This window comes from Falco naumanni, chromosome 2 (assembly GCF_017639655.2).
Source record: "Falco naumanni isolate bFalNau1 chromosome 2, bFalNau1.pat, whole genome shotgun sequence".
In the NCBI taxonomy this organism is placed as follows: Eukaryota; Metazoa; Chordata; class Aves; order Falconiformes; family Falconidae; genus Falco; species Falco naumanni.
This window is the reverse complement of record NC_054055.1, coordinates 121,571,502-121,587,054: the sequence shown is the minus strand read 5'-3', so window position 1 is coordinate 121,587,054 and position 15,553 is coordinate 121,571,502. Positions and strand designations below refer to the sequence as shown.

The 15,553-nt window shown below is 48.6% G+C and overlaps 1 long non-coding RNA gene across 1 annotated transcript; it reads left to right on the top strand.

Moving 5' to 3' along the window:
* The first annotated feature begins 396 nt into the window (after nucleotides 1–396).
* On the top strand, nucleotides 397–11,584 carry LOC121083043. Its single transcript, XR_005826228.1, has 3 exons — nucleotides 397–565; nucleotides 8,871–9,093; nucleotides 11,501–11,584. It is a non-coding gene; the product is annotated as an uncharacterized LOC121083043 (long non-coding RNA).
* Nucleotides 11,585–15,553: the final 3,969 nt, after the last annotated feature.

The window sequence follows — 15,553 nt, the reverse complement described above, 5'->3', positions numbered from 1 at the left end:
GGTTGCCCGAGCCCATCACAACACAATAAAATACATGAGCAAAGGCCACCGCTCTTCTAGTTAAGAGCTATGTGGCTGGCAGGCTCTTAATGACAGATGCACGCCCTCCTGCTAGCTTTTACGTGTCTTCGTCGTGCTACTTCGTACCCACACCAGAAACTATTTGGCACTGCTATTCTGCTTTGCTGTGCTCTCCCGCTAGTCTCTTACCCACGTTACGATGTTTTTCAGGTCTGTGTAATTTTGCAAGATGTTTCACACACACCTCCTGCTCGCCTGCTCCAGGCACCAGAACTGTTTCTTTCCCACCACAGCACTGCCTACAGCGGCGCGATGCCGTGAGGGGAACCCGATGCTGGTAATATGTTACTTATCTTTGCAGTGGGGTACCTTCAGTTAAAGAAGAACCAGAATGTGGATGAAATGGATAAGAAATGGATGTTGTTCCGAGGCTGGAGAACACAGACAGAAGCCACTGTTTGCTGTGGGCTGCCTTGGGTCTGAGATGAGCGAAAAGTTGAAGAATTAATGAAAAACTGCAGATTGCACAGAGCCATAAAACCAGGTACGTGATTGTGTCCTTGCTTGGTCTAAGCACTACTAAAACTTGGATTCAGTATATCATTTGAGTTCTGTTGGAATACTTTGCACATGAATTAACAAAGACAAGCATGTAGACAGCCAAGATTTATTAGTGAAGTGTCTTGAGTCTTTACTTGAGTTTTTTCTTTTTTTCACAGTGTAGCAAGCTTTTTCTGAATCTCTATCCTTTCCAAAACACTAGGTTCAAAAGATTCAAGCCTTTAGGAAGTATATGAACTTTTCTTTACACACCATTCCCGTTATTTTTCTTCCCGTATAAATATTTAATTTCCATGAACACATAAAAATTCTTTTATAAGAATATAATTGCCTCCAAAGACTTGGTCAGAAGTGATGAAAAGGATAACTCTATAATACAAGGGCATCTGAGATGTATTAATGTTGAGAGGGTATTTACATATTTTAACTGACACAGCGAAGTTGTCTGAAACACAAGTCAGAGATCAGACTCTATAGATTGAAGTCACAAACATTACTCAATAAATGTCAACTAGCACCTTAAGCTAGACCCCCTCCACAGCAGCTGTCACCTTTGACACTATGCAGTGCTCACAGTGACAAAGCCTAAATATTTCTTAACGTATTCAATAGTTCATAATGCCACCGGCTCACATTTATGACAATTACTATCAGATGAGCTCTCATTTCTATTCGGAGAGGCAAAGGGCAAGGTTCTGAGAATGGCTAAAACGTGGAGGAGACACCCCCCCCCCCCATCCCCCCAAACTGTTTTATTTTCATCTTGAGGGAGGTTTCTCTGAGGCAGGTGGAGAGCCAGGCTTTGATGCAGCAGTGCTGACCCCTGGACCTGGCAGGGGTTTATGCAGCTACCTGACGCGGGCAAGGTCCCTGCGGAGGTACCTGTCCTGGATCACACACTGCAGCATGGCGCAGGGTGAATCCCAGGCTCTGGGAGGTGAAGGTGAAACGGAGACCAGTGCTCTATCAGCAGCTCCTGCTGTGCCAGATGAAGGGCACCTTCATGGCAGGGACGGAAGAGACGGGGTTGGTGTACAACCTCGTGCTCGAGGCTGTGGTTTTATTTGCCTGTTCTGTGTCCCGTGGTACCTTAGAGCAGAGGCAAGCGTCGTTTGTCCTTTGTTTGTTTGACAACAATTTATGTAAAGGCAGCTTCCCGTAATGTTTGTGCAGACCTTTAGCTCAGCAGTGGGGAAGATAATTTATTGCAAAACAAAAAGGGAACAAAGTAGAAGGTGACTGTAAAACCAAAAATATTGGCAGGGGACAGACTTGTACCTGAAAGTACTCAGGGCTTTTAGGGTACAGAATTTCAGGCTGAGAGTATCTGTATCAGTGTCTTTCCAGTAAAACAAAACCATACCATACTTCTTCTGTGAAATAAAAAGCAAAAATAGCTTCCACAGAATACCATCCTGACAGGGTGGAGCGGAGACCCTTTGGGAGGGCTTTGCACCAAGCACAGGTTCTCTGAGCGAGGTGAAGTTCAATGGATTCAACGTCCAGCTGTGTGGACACAGACGTGACGGTGCTGCAGGAGAGGAACTGCAGCTGGTAGGAAGCGAACTGCGCGCTGCTTCTCCCTCCGCACCTCTTTGCTTTGATGGCACTTGTTAGTGGGCGACTTTTTAGGCTGCCCATCATGGTCATTGGGCTCATGAAGAAATTTGCAATGTGGGAGTTGAAAACATGCCCTTGTGGGTGGGTGAAAGGAGGTCTGTGCAGGCGCTTCGCTGGGACCTCAAGGCAGGTAAGCGCCATGCGGTGCCAGAGTGTGAAACAGCTGCTGAGTAAACTAAGAGAGGCAGGATGCTGGTCCCACGCCTGAGCAAGCATCTTCAGATCAGCCAGATGTGAAGCAGCAGCCCAAAGCTCTGCACTGGTGACCTGGGGAGTGGAGGTGCCCCCCCGCAGGCAGTCGCTGCAGTTTCCCCTTGGCACAGGTGGCCAGCGGGTAAGAGGCGGCCGCTCTCCCAACGGCTCCCTGTCTGGAGGTCCCTCTGGGAACCCCCTTCTGAGGCAAAGGCAAAGAGGTCGGGGGCTGTGCTCCTCCTCTGCCCTGCTCAGGGCTGTGTTTAAGGGGACCTGTGAAGATGGCTTGCCCCGCACTGTTTGACAGAAGGGAACGGGGAAATTGGGAAAGCGCAGTGGCTTATGGCAGGGTTGTACTTTTGCTACCCAGGTTTGAGGCATTTCTCCTCTCAGCTGACACTTGGTACATGACCAGGGTAGTGTGGACCGAGTGGCATGAACGAATGCGATAGAGATGCGTGCTCGTTCGGTGTGCTGGCAGGCGCTCTGCCGGTAAGCTCGGGGGTCAGAGCTCGGCTGTGAGGCACAGCGTTGTAGCAATGTGGGGTTGTCAGGGAGGCTCCAACAAAACTCCCTGGGAGATGTGCTTGTAAAACTTTCAAAATCCTTTGAAGAGATGTTGCTGATGGGGAGAGTTTTTCATGTAACATGATAAACTTTGAGAAGAGTGTAGACTCACCTTTGTTTTCTTTTTAAGCTGGGATTGACAAAAATCTTTATTTTATATTTTATATATGTGTATATGTAATTGGTGGCATGGCAGGCTGCCATGTGCTTGAAAACATGCCTTAAGCACTGATAACGGAAAGCATGTTACACAGGAGATTACCGTTATCTTCTTAATTCCAGGAAAGAATAGTAATAGCTTTCTTTCGCGTTTGGAGTCTGCTCCAGGGGCAGTACCTGCAGGAGGTAGGCTCCCAAACACGCTGCTCAGCAATTTGCAGTTTTCATGCCTAGTGGCCAAAAAGGCTGCCCTCAAGACTGCGGGTCTTCTGACTCCTGAGAAGGTCTGCACCCACTATCTCTGGCAACAAAGCTGTGCTTCGTTAGTTGTTTGATTGTTTAGCACTCTGCTATGAAGGCAGCTATGGCAAGGGGCTTGAACTGTGCAGCTGCTGCCACCTGAACACGGAGGTCTAACTGAGATAAATCACTGCTACACACTTTTGGTCAGGGTAATTTAAAGGATGATTCAGGAGCTCCTGATGTCAGCTGCTGAACAGGTAAAAAGTCTGTATTAGGTGGACTTTTGACTCAGTCTGTCTATCTCAATATAATTCAGAATCTTTAATCTAAAAAAGCCTGCTACTTAATAAGCCAAATAATGACAATGCCAGAGATGCCTCATGATCTCATGACTAAACACTTTCATGTTCAAGACTTGGGACTGCAGCTACGGCTTCCGCGCGTAACAAAATATCAAGAAACATAATTACACTGGTGAGTGTGGCCATGCCTCGTGAAGGATTTTAGGCTGGATGAGAAGTTTGCTGCTGGAGCAAAGCTGCCCGTCCTCGCTTCCCACGCTTTGATCAGCCCAGGAGAGCAGTCTTGGGTTGCACAAAGCAGGCACCTTCCAAGTGAACAACCCCCAGCAGCGTTGCTCCTGCAGCACTGCAGGAGCTGTGGGCATTCAGCCCACGGGGGCAGACTGGGGAGAGCTGGCACTGAACCTTCTGTCCCACAGGTAGGAAGCGTTAGCACAGCTTGCTCTCTACAGACCCGCTCCTCGCGGACCTTGCTAATGCAGACACAGACTATACAGCACCTCCATGGTTCTGGGTCCAACTCCACTCAAGTCACTGCAAATGCTTTTGACTTCCCGGAGGTGTGGACCAGGCACCTTGTGCCCAGCCTTGCCCAAGCGAGCGGATTGAGAGGCTCTGGAATGCACGTAGTGGGTTGAGAAAGAGAGGACAGTGGCTGAAGCCTGAAAGGCTAGATCCATCAACACCTTGAGAGCTTTCTTTACCTTAAGCTCACCTATCAGCTGAAATGGCTACCTGAGATCTGTTGAATGAGAACTCTCACATCACATATAAGCAGGAAACTTCCTCCTAGCGGCTGATCTGCTCTGCTTTGAGGCATGAGTATTAGAAGGCTTCTAAGATGTATCTGTCAGTACAGCTTGGCAGTCCGTCCCGAGATGCTTTCAGAGGAAAGACTGCCATGTTAACTGCAATCAATTTAGACTGATACACAGTGAATAAATGTGTTTACCTGGCATTTTTGGCACAAACATAAACTTTTTTATTAAGTATGTTCAATATAATTGTATAATGGCATATAGCATGCAGTATCAGTGACTTACTGGAAGTAATCCTGGTTCTATCTTTTTGTCCTTAAAAATAGATATAATGTTGTAACTTTAAAGCAAAACTCATCTGGGAGTTACTTTCTGTCTGTTGTGGATGTGTGATGAAAATCCTGAGAGCCTCAGAAATTGAATGTTGGCAGCTATGAGATTGGATGCAAATGTGAGCCAAAGCAGCTGACACAATATTGCTCATATCTCACATGCCACTGCTGAAAAAAGTGTCATAAAAATGAATCACCTCTTCCCTGACATTATTCATGTTGCCTATAATCTCCATGCATACAAAAAATAAAATCAAAATACACAGAAAATGAAACCAAAGGAAAAGGTGACGTTTCGACTGGTCTGGACTGCTTATCTCTTAACACTGGTGTGCAAGAAACTCCTCATGAATGTGATGGGGGTTACCTGAGCCCTCAGGGGAGTTTTTGTGAAGACCTTCCTCTGGCTGAACTCACGCTAACGTTCCATACGATTTTCATCCGTGTGCGCCTGGAGTGACCTTCAGTCCCCAGCTGGAGTGTTTGCGCGCTGGAGAGGGGCAGTGGAGGGGATAAAGCCTCCCCATGAGCAGCTGCAGTTAAAATACTCTGCACTGCTCAAGGGACTGTTCCGTCCCGTGTTTGGGCAGGTGTGATTGAAAATAGACATGGGAGCCTGACAAAAGGCAATTTTAGGAAGAGGGTCTATTCTATGCCAGTGAAGTATTTTAATTCTTCCAGGGGTGACTGATCACTTGTGCTGGGGCCCTTCTCCAAATCATCCCAGAGTAGGACTCTGCTTTTCCATGATTACAGAGAGCACATAGAGCTTCTCATCCCTAGACCACAGTCGCCTTTGGTGAACGGGTGCTGCTAGGTTTATTCCGCAGTGGAGGGAAAATGCAGCGCAGAAACTATGAAGCACGGGGGAAGGAAAAGCATGTGGGGCCAGGGATGCACTGGCGGCACTCACCCAGCCCCACTGCAATCCTGCTGTCGTTCAAGATTAAGAGGAACTCCTCATGGAACAGACCTCCAACTAGAAAAGACCTTGTTTTTCAGGAGAATTTTTGGCTGACTGGTTCACATGGGTACTACACTTCTACTTGAGAGATTAGTTCATGCGCAGAGGCATAATGTTACTCTGTGTGCCTCTCTGAGCCCTCAGACAAAATGTTCCTAAAATGCCACTTGTGCCATGGTTGCAAAGCTGAGTCTTCCACAGCTGGCGGCAGCTCTGCCAGCTGCAGGTGGATGCTATAACAAAGAGACTGGCTTCTGAAGCTGGAACCAAACTGCTAAATTACCCTTTCTTCTTTTGTCTTGCTGTGTTCGGCTACCCACTGATTTGCTCAGCATTGCTAGAAGCCTGGGCATCTTCAGCCTGCAGCAGAGCTTTCGAATTTTGATAAAATCGTCTTGGTGTGTCAAACCTTATCTGTCAAGGACTTTCCTCGGTGCTGGAAGATGCTGTTGTGTGCTGACACACTGCACAAATATCACTGTTCTTTCCATTGCTGGTAGGTTTAATATGTATTTCTTTAATCCTGCTATTTAGTATGTCATTGCAAACAAAACCTACCACAATATACCCAGAAATGGCTGAAGTTTTCCACGTTGGAGATGCAGTCATACTTTCCTCAATCGTATACAGTCTACATACAACGGAAGACCAGCCTGTGGTAACGTCACCATGCCTGATAAGACCCCCATATCTGTTCTTCCATATTAATTTAACTTTCTGAACATGATGTCAGGTTTGCTGTTGCAAATTCTGAGTTTATGACAGCTGGTCCAAACACTGTTCGTCTTACAGCAGGCAGCCTAATTCACCCTCCCGGTATGAAAGCTACTGCATCACTCATTATCGATCTCAGTCTTTGGCTGCCTGATAGTTTCCTCTCCTAAACTATCAGCATTCTCTTTGCAGACCAATTGTGTGTTGGTACCCATTCAAATATTACATCAGAGCCCTTAAACGTTGGTTCCAATGCTAAGTGAACAACCTTGTCATACACAAACTCTTGGCCTTCCAGCGGTGATCCTCCACAGAATGCTAAAAAGTCTACTCGGGCACACACTGTTGATTCATCAAAGAAATATAGGATTTAAAATTATTTTAAATCCTGTTTTAGAGCTCTGAATCTCGTGTTTCTCTGCAAATAATGTCATACTGGACTTTTTCTTCTAATCTTTAGGATTTTAATCACAAAATTTCTTCTCTCGTTAACTGTCATCAAATTGTAATGGGCTCAGGCTTTCTAAACACTTAACAGTAATGATAATTGTAGTGAATACAGTCCATCTTCATGTGCGTTTTTAATGCCAGTAGAGTAGATTTCTTTGCGATAACAGAAATTGTTATAATGCTGGCTGAATATGAATGTATTTTCTTTATAGTATATGTGCTAATACATTCCTAAAATTAAATTGAAAGCATTTCAGTTTTTAAACCTTTTCAAAGATTGAAATGTACTGGATAATACAATATCTCTTATGCATTATAGCACACCAAAAATGCTCAGGCAGTCATACTGCTCGATAAACTGAATTTACTAGCCTTATAGAAAAGCACTACAGAGTTTTAATAGAAAATGGTAACTTTTTTTTACATGCTTTTGAACCTTCCTATATGATGTAGTGGAGCATGAATGCTTGTGGGAAGATGGCTCATAGCTGCCGATGGGATGGGACGGTTGCCTGGAGTTGCACTCAGCAAAGCATTTAAGCGTGTGCTTGTACGGGGGTGCAAGCCGTCCTGCTGAGCTTCAGTGGGGGGTGGGGTGGGTGCACCCCTCTCCTGCCGGCTGTCAGGGCAGGGGGTTGTGATACGTGGTGGAGCTGTGCCGCTGCTTCCTATGCAGCCAAACCGAGACAGCAAAACATCCTGGCACTGTGATGGGTTGCATGCAAAATTTTGGATTTTGGAACTTGTCCATTTTCTGCCATCCCATTCCATGCCCTTTAACTTTCAAGCAGTTTGGTGTCAGGCTGCTCCCCTTTCCTTGCATCGGCCGCTGAGGGAGCAACCCCAGCCCAGGGGGTCTCCTGTGGCCGCAGTGGTTTCTCTCCATCTGCATCTGACGGTTGCAGAATAATTTCAGCTGGCCTGGTCCAACCTCTGGCTCCAAGCAGGGCAGCTTCAAAGCCAGATCAGATCGCTGGGGGCCCTGAAAGAACAATAGGAAACACAAAGTCAAGCTGACAGCATTTTTAGTTCTCAGTGGTTGCTGCAAAGGGAAAGTCATTGCTGGTACTGGTTCTCAGACTACTGGAAACTTGCGCAAAGGCTGAAAATGATAGATCTAACAGTTTTCCAGTTATTGAAGTGGGTTACTAAAGCCTAAGCTTTGTAGTCTACCATGATTTTCTTCAAGGGGAGGGTTTTCTTTCTATGGAAAACATGCATTTCTGTTTGAATGCAGCTTTTGAGGGAAGGCTTTTTGCCAAAATTAATTGCTAAGTGAAATATACTCCAGCAAAGGCCACCTCCCTCCAAGAGAACTGCATCCTCTGTGGAAATCAGTGTGTGTGTGAAAATTTGACCTAACGGTCCCTCTGCAGCCCCTCCGGTCGTGGGCCGGGCTGGCTGGCAGGTGTGTTGGAATGATGGCTGGTTGTAGGAGGGTATATATTGCAGATGAAGAATTGAGAAAAAGCCTAGCGCAGCCTCTCTCCCCTTGCAGTTCATCCCATGCACATAACAGCACCGGGCTCGGACGGCACCGTGCAAAGCGCCTGGCCTCCCTGAAATTTCCCCTGGCCAGTGGAGCTGTTGCCTGCCAGCTGCACGGAGCCATGTGAGGGCGGGCGGTGTCTCGGAGGATGCCAGAGCGTGCAGGGTTGTGGGTGCCAGCCTGGGAAATGTGGCACCCATCTGCTTCGGGAGGTCAGCGCTCGCTGGCGCGAGGAGCCGGCCACCTTCTGGTGGGACCCAGCTGGAAGGGGGGAGAGAGCACATTCCATCCAGGAAAACCACCGGACAAACCGATATCTGCATATTGCAATCTATGCACAGTATTGCATTGCCTGCTGGGATGGGGGGGGGGGGGGGGGGGAGGGGGGCGGGGGGGGGGGGGGAGGGGCGGGCGGGTGGCGTTTGAAGCAGGCATCACACAGGAAAGGGGGCTGCTTGGTCTCCCTCGTTCCAGGAACGCTTTCACTTTCTTTTGCAGATTCCCTGACCGGATCCCTGCAGCACACCTCAGCCCCCGGGCTCGAAGCTGAGTGCAGGTGCCCCGGTGTTCCCTGCCCCGCTCCAGGGGGAGGGCTGATCCCGCACCCCCCGAGGCAGCGGGAGGGGACCCGCAGCCTCCGTGGGTGCTGCTGCCGGGCATGGAGGGTGTCTGCGGGTGTCTCACCCATGATGCGGAAATGTTCCTCCCAGCGGGGAAAAAGGTAACCCCAAGACTTCTTCCTGTATTTCAGGCATTCAACTTGCATTAGTTACTGATAAAGGTCGTGCATTCTGATAGGAATTCTTCAGAACCATCTTTTTTTTTAGAAAGATTTTTCTAAAGAACACAAACAATTGCATTCTTATCTGGCACCATACCCCGTGTGCAAGAGCCAAAAATAATTGCACTGACTCCTGGCTTCCCTTTTGAAAAAAACCCAACGGCAGCCCGTTGTCTGCTCCTTCTCAGAAGTCAGTGGGAAAAGTTGTGGAGATGAGGAGCACGGTATGCACCAGCAGGCTGCTGCACTCAGTTAACAAACAACAAGATTCCTGCTTTCACTTTTGGTTTTGGGAGCAATCGCTTTCAGAAGTGCCTTATTTAAATGGGCCCATAGCAGTAAATACAGCACAGTAGCAAGATCTCATCATCTTTTAATTTGTCCAGCCCTGCAACAGGTAGTGTAGATAACAGTCGAGAACTATATGCGAAGCAAGCGCATCTCTCAGAGTAACTTTATTCTGCCACAGTTTCAGTTATTTTTAGGGCAAACAGTTTTATTCAATTCTGCTTCCTAGCTAGTACATTTATGCTAAATACCTTGAGAAAACAGAAGCCTCTATCAGAGCTTTTCTAAGATGCCAAATATTTGCAGTGTTTGTAAATACACTTGCTGTGTAAGTATGTATCTATCTATGTATGTGGAGATGTGTGTGAACGGAGATGGCTCTGTAGTAGCCAGGGCACCGAGGAGTGTCAGCAGGCAAGGCCATTCCTGCTTCCCTCGCTGGCAAAGCAGAAAGTCCATCAATTAGCCAGTGCGATGGAGCTGTGGGAAAATACCCTTGTAAATGTAAGCTGCTGCTAATTACTAAGCTGCCTTCAGAGGCAGGTTTTAAACATGCAAAATCCATAACAAAAATGGTGTTCCCGCTCCTAGCGCTCCCCTTATCCTTCTTCTCCCCTGCTCTCCCTGCAAAGGGAGCTACTTTCATGTTTTATTTATTTGTCAAAGAGCTTTGCGTAATGGGTCCTTTAAGTCCCCTTGATGCTGACATCTTTGCATCACTTCAAAATAGCATGGGAAAATGATAGTGTCCTCTTGGTGCTGGGGCTCAGCATGAAATTCCTGTCACAGCATTTGTTATTGCAGCATTTCTCTGAGCTCAGGGATACTGGCTGGCAGGAGATTTCCTCTCAACAGAATTTTTAATTTTGGCTCCATGCAGAGGGCTGCGGGCGAGGAGCCCCGCCGGTGCCTGCAGGGGGAGGGGGGCCCGGCTCAGCCCCCAGGCTAGCTCAGCTGCAGCCACCACGGGCTCCTCAAGAAGGGTTCACTTGTTGGGAGGAAGGCGAGTTGCAATGAGGAGGAAAGCACACCGGCTTTCCAAAACTGCTGCTTCTTCCACTGAAGCTTCTCGCCTGGCTGTCTCAGGGCCTGTGGGAACCGCTGTGCCTCTGCTTCAGGTCTTCTCCTTCCCACCTGTGCCGGCCGCTTGCTGCCGTGCCCATGGGCTGGGAGCTGGCGCTTGGCAGGGCACCCCTGGCACAGCCGGTGTTGGGGTGTGGGTAACAGCACCCCATGGCAGGCAGCCGGCGCAGGGGCTGTCATTTACTTCTGTTACATGGAAGCTTTTTTCCATTGCATCAGGCTGTCCTTCAGGGGTAATTAAGCAAATATATTTTCCTCCCTTAAAGGAGTATCTTTGAATTTGCATTCAGGCCTTCAGGGTTGGTTTTATGTGTGGAGCCCAGATACTTGCAGTCATCTTCAGAGACCTCGCTCAGTTACACTGGTGTAACACCGTTGCGTCTGACGCAGTTACTGGTGTTTTACCAGGCACGAGGAGTGAGTCCTGGGCTCTCCTCTCTCTCTGCTGATCTCAAATGATGAGTCAAACAAATGCTTCGAAGCAGAAGTAGTAGCCATTTGTTCATCGACAGTGCCTATCAGTTTCTCCCAACAATGCACATGGGTGTTGTTATTTTTTCTTTAACTTTTTTTTTTTTCCCTTCTCTGAGCAGTCCCAGACCTTCCCATACCAATAAATGTGAGTTATACATCCGTCTAGGATTGGGAGAATATCAAAAGCGCCTGGTTCTTTATTTGTTGTATCTGGCTCTGTTCCAGGCTGCTGATTAATTTTGATGATCCAGAATCTTTGGCAATAGAGCACTGAAAATGTGAAAAAATATACAACAAAATATATTGAAAGCAACTTGAAATGTCAGGTAGAATTCAGTGGAAATAATGTACCCATCAAGGGAGATTAATGGCATTTCTACACAACACTTCACTTCTGCATTCTAGATGGGCAAATAACCCATTACTCTCACAATTAATCTTGGTTACAGATGTGGATACTCTTTGCATCTGACAACATCTGCTCTCCTGTGTTTTCCACCAGGTGTGTGCTTCTCTTCCCTTTTAATTATTTCCTGGAGTCCTTCAAACTGCCCTTTTGCCTTCAGGCACCTCCAGCTCACCAGCATCTCTCTTTTGCAGGTGACCATTCCCTTTCCTCATTCCTTTCTTTTGTGGTGTGGAACGTACTTACTTCTGAAAGGATTTCTTGGTCAGGCAGGGTTATTCTTTTTGTCTGGGATGGGAAAGAAATGGTGCTTTTCTCTCACAGCTGAGGTTTTCAGCTGGCCCTTACATGAGGGGTACCTTTGCCGACACAGTAGGAATCAGAGGTGACTCCTCCTCGGTGTGGCGAGGATGTCAGGCACGGGTGGTGGGGTCTTGTCTTCGTCTGGTCTTTAGACTACCCAGATGACCAGAAGAAAAGCAGGAGGTTATCTCCTCCCCAGATGATGGGTTTTGGTAAGGGAACTTCTCACACCAGTCTTGGATGTTTCCTCCAGCTGGTGGAAGTCGCCAAGGAGAGCTGAGGACTAGTACATGGGTGTTGCAGTAAACTAGCTGAATTTCACTGTGGAGATCCTCAAAAAGATACAGTGTTGTTGACAGCAAGCGATTTTTTTTAGAAAATGCTTGAAAAATTTTCTGTTCTTTTCCCGCAGATGTGGAAAAAGGACCAGGGAAGTGTTTCAGGCTTGCCATAATGCAGACATAATGAGCCTCGACATAATGCAAGATTACGTCTGAAATGGCTCTCGCATAGGCGCTGGTAATCATCTGGCTTTATTGGGGAAATGTAGGTCATCAGTAAGAAGCGAGCCTGTAGCCTCGAAATTGAAAAACGGGAGTTTCAAGTGAGGGCCAGAATGGTTTCCCCCTTGCCTTGCTGGCTGCTGGCTCGGCATCTCCGGCAGGTTTGCGCGTGCCTGGCCCAGCGGCAGAGCCCTGGCGTCCTGCCCGCCAGCTGCCATGCTGTGCCCTGGGCCGGCGGGGTCAGCAGCCCCGGCCCACTGCCCCCTGCACTCGAGGGAAAGGGCAAACCCCAAGGAAGAGCTCCGCGCTGCTTACACCTGGCTTTGCAGTGAAATAGGCTCCCCCCTTGCCCCGAAGGTCCTGCTTTGGCGGAAACCCGACCTCCTTTTGCCTCATCTTTTCCTCCTGCCTCATGTGTTTTGGCTTGCGTTTGCCTCGCTTCCCTTCCCTGTATTTTCCCTCCCATCACCTTTACATTGTGCTTTTTTTACTCATTTTCTTGTCCGTTTCCTTTGCTATGTATGTTACAACATGTATTTGTTGATCGGTGTCCTTTTTACAGAGGTTTCTTCGACTTGCTCTGGGGCTTTCCTTGTCTTAGTGCTCTTCTGCTCCTTTCTCTCATCTCTCCCTTTCCTTGCTCCTCCTGTTCTTACCAACATTCACACTACCCTCTTGACATGCTTTGTCCTTTTTTTGCTCCTTTCAGTCTCAGGTCCCTTCATCATCCCACCTACAGCACTTTTTCTTCCAGTTTCCTTTACTGGAAAATTCACATGAATATCCCAGAGCCTCCTTCAATGCTTCATTTCCAGAAGAATTTGAAGGTGCTGTTGTTCCTTAGGGTTTACTGCAGGTGAGACTAGTTTCAAAGAGCTGGACTGCAGCCAAAGCATCAAACCCTTTGCTGTGTTATGCAGTCCAGGTAGGTGAGGGGGTGAACGTGGCCACCACCTCCATGTCTTAGCCATGAAGCTTGAGCCTGGATTTTCAAAAGCCCCTGGAGAAGTTTTTAGTGCAAACCCAGCCAGAGAGATGCACTAGAACTTGGTAGGGCTGATAGTACGAGAGCACATCAGGTGCTGGTTCCTCACTTGTCCCTATGTGGGATACTGGTGGTGAGCAGCCGTGCAACAGATCACTGCACGGTGTGCTGCTGCTTCGGCTGGTGTCCAGGGCTCGGCAGGGGCTGCTGCACACAGGTGACCAAGTACCTCAGCCAGGCTCGGTGGGTGCTCTGCAGAGGGGGCTTGAATCAAGCTTGTCCTTGCAGGACCCCCATCGGTGCATGGGCAAGAGGAGGGGGGAGAGAGGGGGGCACATGGGCACGGGCGCAGGTGTCTGAGCGAGGATAGCCTTGGCAGCAGGAGGAGCTGGGAAGGCAGCTGGGAGGGAGTAAAGGTCTGTGCTGGGGAAGTACCTCTGTCCTCCCCCCCACAGCTTCCTCCCGCTGCCCCTCGCCCTCACTCAATTAAAACTGCGCTGCTCGATGGGACTTCAGCAGGGGGAAATCGAGGCAGCAGCTGCAGACACCAAGCAGAGCTTGGGCGCTGCTACAGAGAGGGGTGCCCAGGCAGCGCAGCAGCTTGCCCCGAGCCCAACACGTGCTTGCACTTCCTTCCAGCAGGCGCCTGTACCTGCAGTCAACAGACCACCACAACCCTCACCCCACCTGTGCTCCCCCACCTTTCCCAAATGCCCCGTCTTTCAGCCAGAAGCACCTCTCAGCAGCAAGCTGCCCTCTCTGCCCTAACCCTCCTGGCATCCCTGGGGGAACCGGGGAGGGGGCTCCCCCCACCTCCGCATCCCTGTGCGGGCAGGCAGGTATATAATGGAACACCGCATGCGGTGGCGGTGCTCAGCTCTCACCTCCTCACCTCTCGGGCTCCCCACTGGCAGAGCTCTGCTCTTGCAAAATTTGTTAGTGAGCACATCAGCACCTGTACAAACTCCTCCTGGCTCTCTGAGCAAGGCCCCCAAGCGAGAGCACATATTACGGATTGCTCACGTAGGGGAGGAGGAAAAAGGCAGCTCCTTCATCCTCCTTTGTGCAGCGCCTGCCCTACCACTTGTGAGGAGTGCTCATAGCCACGGTGTGTGGTGCCTGATCCGGGGGACAGGTCTCCCCAGGGTCTTCTCATAAAAAAGCGATGAGAAATGGCTTCCCTGGAGGCTTCTCTCCCCATCGCCAGGAGGGTGGCTCGTCTCCCGCCCTGCCTTTGTGGCCCTCCGAGCACTCTCCTGTGCCACCTCTTCCCATCACCTCCAAATTCTTTGCTTTCAGGCCTGCTCGCTCTACCTCTGGGGTCCTTCCTTCAAACACGCTTCTTTCAGAAATCCTTCTGATAGCTTGTTCTCATTATCTTAATGAATAATTAGTGAGTGAATCCATCAATGTAATTCCTGTGCTCTTTCTCCTTGTCTTCAAGCAGCATGAGTTATACCTCTGCTTTGTGATGAGCTGGGCCAACGCTCTGCAGCATGCCAGGGGTTTCCACGGGATGGGGAAATATTCAAAGACACGGAAAAACTTCTGTGCAACTGGCTTTGAGAGAATTCAGTTTTTTAGAGGAGATTATTAAGGCTGGCTGGGAAAGAGGGTAAAGTAACAAATACAAAAAAAAAAAAAAAAAAAAAGCTGACTGAGGGCTATTTTTTCTCTTGTAGGAGAAAAGCAAGCAGGGGCACTGAAACTGAAAACACATTGGAATTTCCAGTTGGCCTTTGGAGCTTGCTGGATGCCTCAGTCCACCACCAGCAAGGAAAGGGCTGGCTGCCTGTAAGCTCCATCTCCAGCAGAGCTTTGCTTAACTGAGGCACCAAAACTACCTGTGATGCCAGGGTGCGTTGTGCAGATGTTTAAAATAGGGTAATGCAGGCTCTGCTGATACCCATTGAGGTTCTGGCTGGGCTTCTTTCCAGTCAGGCTGAAAAGGATGCCACCTTGCACAAAAGGAATAAAACAAATATTTGTATGCAGAGTCTTGGATAGTTTTGTGATGATATTTGAATTTAAGCATTCATTAAAACTGAAATTGCTCGGAGTCAGTGGGTGAGCTGGGAGGGGAAGACAGATAATGCTACTGTGAATGGGGCCATATAGCGATGCTTTGCTCCCAGCAGATTGTGCAGATCCTGGTAATGTTTTGTCTTTATGTGTTTCTCACCTTCTGTCTTACCTCTTTAACTTTCTGAAGGAGCAGGGAAATAATTGAACGCTGTGCTGACTTTCTAAGTTGTTGTAAATAGCCGTGAGAGCCACTGCTTCAGGATGGCAAAGTCAATTTCTTGCCACTCTGCGAGCTATCGACAGGCTCTGGGGCGGCTGCAGCAGCCAGCACTG